Source organism: Triticum aestivum, chromosome 6B (genome assembly GCF_018294505.1).
Source record: "Triticum aestivum cultivar Chinese Spring chromosome 6B, IWGSC CS RefSeq v2.1, whole genome shotgun sequence".
In the NCBI taxonomy this organism is placed as follows: domain Eukaryota; kingdom Viridiplantae; phylum Streptophyta; class Magnoliopsida; order Poales; family Poaceae; genus Triticum; species Triticum aestivum.
In genome coordinates this window covers 69,072,505-69,076,387 of record NC_057810.1, presented here as the reverse complement: position 1 = coordinate 69,076,387, position 3,883 = coordinate 69,072,505, and the positions used below count along the sequence as shown (strand labels likewise).

General features: G+C 41.2%; 1 pseudogene; it reads left to right on the top strand.

Moving 5' to 3' along the window:
* Window positions 1-3,095: 3,095 nt before the first annotated feature.
* On the top strand, window positions 3,096-3,169 carry LOC123140263 (uncharacterized; annotated as a pseudogene).
* The last annotated feature ends 714 nt before the right edge of the window (window positions 3,170-3,883 follow it).

Sequence of the window (3,883 nt, the reverse complement as noted above, 5' to 3'; positions counted from 1 at the left end):
AGTACTAAGTTATAGCATTTTAATAGAGCATACGGACAGGGCCGGCCATTCGAGATTTGGTTGGTGAATCAACCTGCTGTGCTAGGCCGTGCTGCAGACTGGCAGTGAAAACTACATATTGATGAAAACTACATATTGCAAGGAAGATGTGCTACAGATTTTAGTGCTATGGAATCTCTCACCTACGCCTGTACCCATTAAAAGCCAGCACATGTGAAAGCTTAGTTCACCTATACTTTTAGTTCAGTAATAAATTATTATGTATGGTATGTTGATACAGTCTTGAATTCTACATGGCAGAGAGGCAAGCATTTAGTAAAGGCATGGCGCATGATGAAGCTGTGGCTGCCCAGAAGATTGGGAAATCAGGTTCACCCCCTAAGGTAAGAAACGCTAATTTACAAGTATCCGCTGACTACTATGATATTGCAGACCGACAGTGATGTTGCTGGTTCTTTGTATGCCGCGTGTGTGTGCTTCAAACTGCTTCTTTTGGTTGAACTGATCGACCGTGAGCTCTATAAATAGGACATAGTATAAATGGCATTGCTCTGTCAACTTATATCAGCACTCTACAGAAACTGGGCACAGTGGGCAGTTAAATATTATTCTAAGATGCACCTGTATGATGTGTGTGTGATTGATGCTCACGTACTAAGTAAGGTTGTGGTTGTTTTGCGACTGAATCATGTTTCAGTTTGATACTACTATGCTATCTCTTGTGAAATTTGTCCCTGACTAGTATAGTTAGTACTATTGCAGGAGGTTGATTGATTGAGGAAAAACTCTTGCCTCTGCTTAACGTATCTAAAATCTAGTCAAATTCCTCAACAACATATTTGTTTTTCACAACAACAATGCATTAAAAAATCTGACCTATCTATATACACACTTTGTGGAAGAAAAAAAATCTAACCTAATTACAACAACATATGTGTGCTTCTGTTGCTTCTATAGTATAGTTAGTACTCATGCCCATGATCGACCTGGTCCCTGCTCTGTTTCTTCTTATTTTGCTTCATGTATGTATGTAAGTGTCTGACGACGAAGGTGGTTTCTTCAGATGATGGTTGTACACACATACAGTTGAGCAAACTCCGAGTTGCAGTGGAACAACCTGGAGTTAGATAGGTTCAGTTTTATTTTTTTCTATTTCTGGTTTAAGCATATGCAGGTTATAGTAAGTGTCTATGCATGTGGCTCATGAGTTAGAATATCTAATCTAATTAGGGACTACAGACCTCCCGTGTCATGTGCAAACTTGCTTGCATTCAGTTCAGAAATTTCTGAATTCTTTGATGTTTGCTTTCACTCAATTATTGTGGTAGTAAAATTAGATGCCTCCTCTGCTACAATGCACTCGTCTCCCTGTGATGGTTTGTCTTGAATTTTGGTAGTGTGACAAACACATTAGTAAATTCTAGTTTTTGGGTGCTAATTCTAGTTACTTTATATGAAGCAAAAGTTTTTGGGTGTCTGTAGGTTGAGTTTTTTTAAATCATGTGCGAGTTAATTGATACTACAGTAGTTTGTTTAGTCCTAGTTCTTTGCAGGACCTTGTTCTGTTAGACTCAGCACAGAAGTATGCTATTCTTGTAGTGTCTATTCTCTCAAAAAATTGAAAACACTTTTCTTAATGCAATCTTTATATTTGACCATGCACAGATGACAATCGATTATATGAGTGCGATGAACAGCACGTTGATGCAAAGATATGGCTTCTCATCACCAACGTAATCCATGCCTTTGAGTTTAATTACCATTTCCCTGTATGCAAATTCAGCAGCGAAATTCCTTTCCCACTTTGCGAACTTACGTGGCCCTCTATGCACACAACGAATTTTGTTGAATCCCTGGGAACATATAAACTTCTCGAGCCCTACCAAGATCCACCTGGATTCTTTCCTGTCAGTCTTCAACATAGCTGGCCTGCACGACGAGCTATACCACAATGGTAGGGAGCACAAAATGTTCTTACGAGTCATTTCACAGAGAAGCTGGCTTGACCCGCAGCGTTCTGATTTAAACCATCGTGTTCATTCATTCATGTTTGCTTTCTTGCTTGCAGTTGCATTGACATCGGGAGAAAGCAACTTTGTCGACGGAGGAGTGGTGGTGGCAGCAAGAACTCTACCGACATGGTCGGACGGTGACCTCCTTGTCGGACGGTGACCTTCCTGTCAACCTAAACAGCCACAGCACCACGCGCCTCTCCGGTGGCGAGGAGGCACAACAACACATCCTCCTCAGCGGCGGCGTAGCTGGCACCCTATGATCTGAGGAGGAGGGTGACACCGTGTCGCTCAAGAACTACATGAAATGGATTGTACTTCAGGGAGATCGGCATCGGCACACTGCCCCAGAATTTCACCTTCATCTCGGTGCGTCGTCCTCCTCGGTGGTGCTGATGCCTTTTTTGTTTTTAGGATTAAGATGGTTTGGCTGTCTGTGAGACTGTGACACAGGGGATTGACGTTGTTTTTGGTGCTTTGTTGGTGCAGATTGTGTTCTACCTCCACTCACGCTACACGGCGGGGGCGTCCAGCACCTGCAAGAAGAATGGTTGGCATCTGGAAACTGCTCTCAGCACCATGCTAGTGATTGTGCTTTACAGTAGTTGACATGCTCTATTCCTGTTTGTTTTGCTTGCTGTCAAAGATGGTGTGTATTGTACACACCCCTCTATGATTTATGCACTTCACATGCATTTTCCCCATCACCCACAAACCGTCACATGCTAGTTGTATGTGCTACAGCAATTCTTGCACTTGATTTCAAATCATTCTCTGCTCTGTGTGTGCATGTGTGTTAATGATGGATTGGATGGTTAGATGATGCTACAACAACATATTCCTGAGATTCTCTTTGAGGAATACGAAATCAAGTTTTTAAGACTGATGGCCAGCCTGTCTAATGTTTGTTTTCTTCTATACACTTGCTCCTTCCAGTAGTCATTGCAAGTGATGTGTTGAAGTGTAGTCCTCTAGTCACATTTTTTAACCAGTACCATATGATTGTAGCATACTTCTAGTTTTAGTCATTTAAAATCTTAATTTACCTAGAATGATGAAGTAGTTGCACTTGGTAGATGGGCTGAGCAAATGATGATTCATATGATTATTCTGATACATTTGATGTTCAAAATCGAGCTTTTTAAACCTGATACTCATCCCATCACAAATCAGTCATCTGCTACTCTTGTTGTGCTGTAGTTTCTTATGATGATTTGAAAGTAAACAGAGTGTAACTATGTTATCCTGTTTTGGTAAAATAGGTACCAACACCTGTGATCGGTTTGAGATGCGGGTGCACAAGAGGGCATTTGACCTTGTCACCCAGAAGGTATCTTGAACATTCTTAGATTGCTTTTGTCGCCAAGCCACACAGATCATCTAGTTAGATAGAATCCGCCATGCTAGGGTGATGAATGAACGAACAAACAATAATAGGAACATGGGCACCAGGTTTTAGAGGGCTTGTGATTTTGTGGTTGCAGCAAGCCCGCCTTGTAGGCCCGATGAGTTATCCTGTGTATTTTATCTTGCTAGATGAGTTATCCAGCAATACTAGTGCATAGTAGAAAATTATCATAGATCCTGGCTGTAACCTGCTTTTGTGATTGTGACTTTGGCCCGCATGATTTTGTGGGGATTTGGTACCAGACTAGAGGTAGTGGCTTGACAATTTCTTGTTGTTTCAGTCAAGTGCTTTATAGATAGTTGTCTCATATGCATTTTCCATTCCTAATGGTGCTTTTTAATTTCCTTGCCAGATCAAATAAAAGATGTTATTCTTGGTGGAGTTGCACTTGAGGATGAGCACAGAGAGAAATTTAATCAAATCCAAAAGGTAGGTTCTTTGTTCTTATCAGATGTTTGCAGAT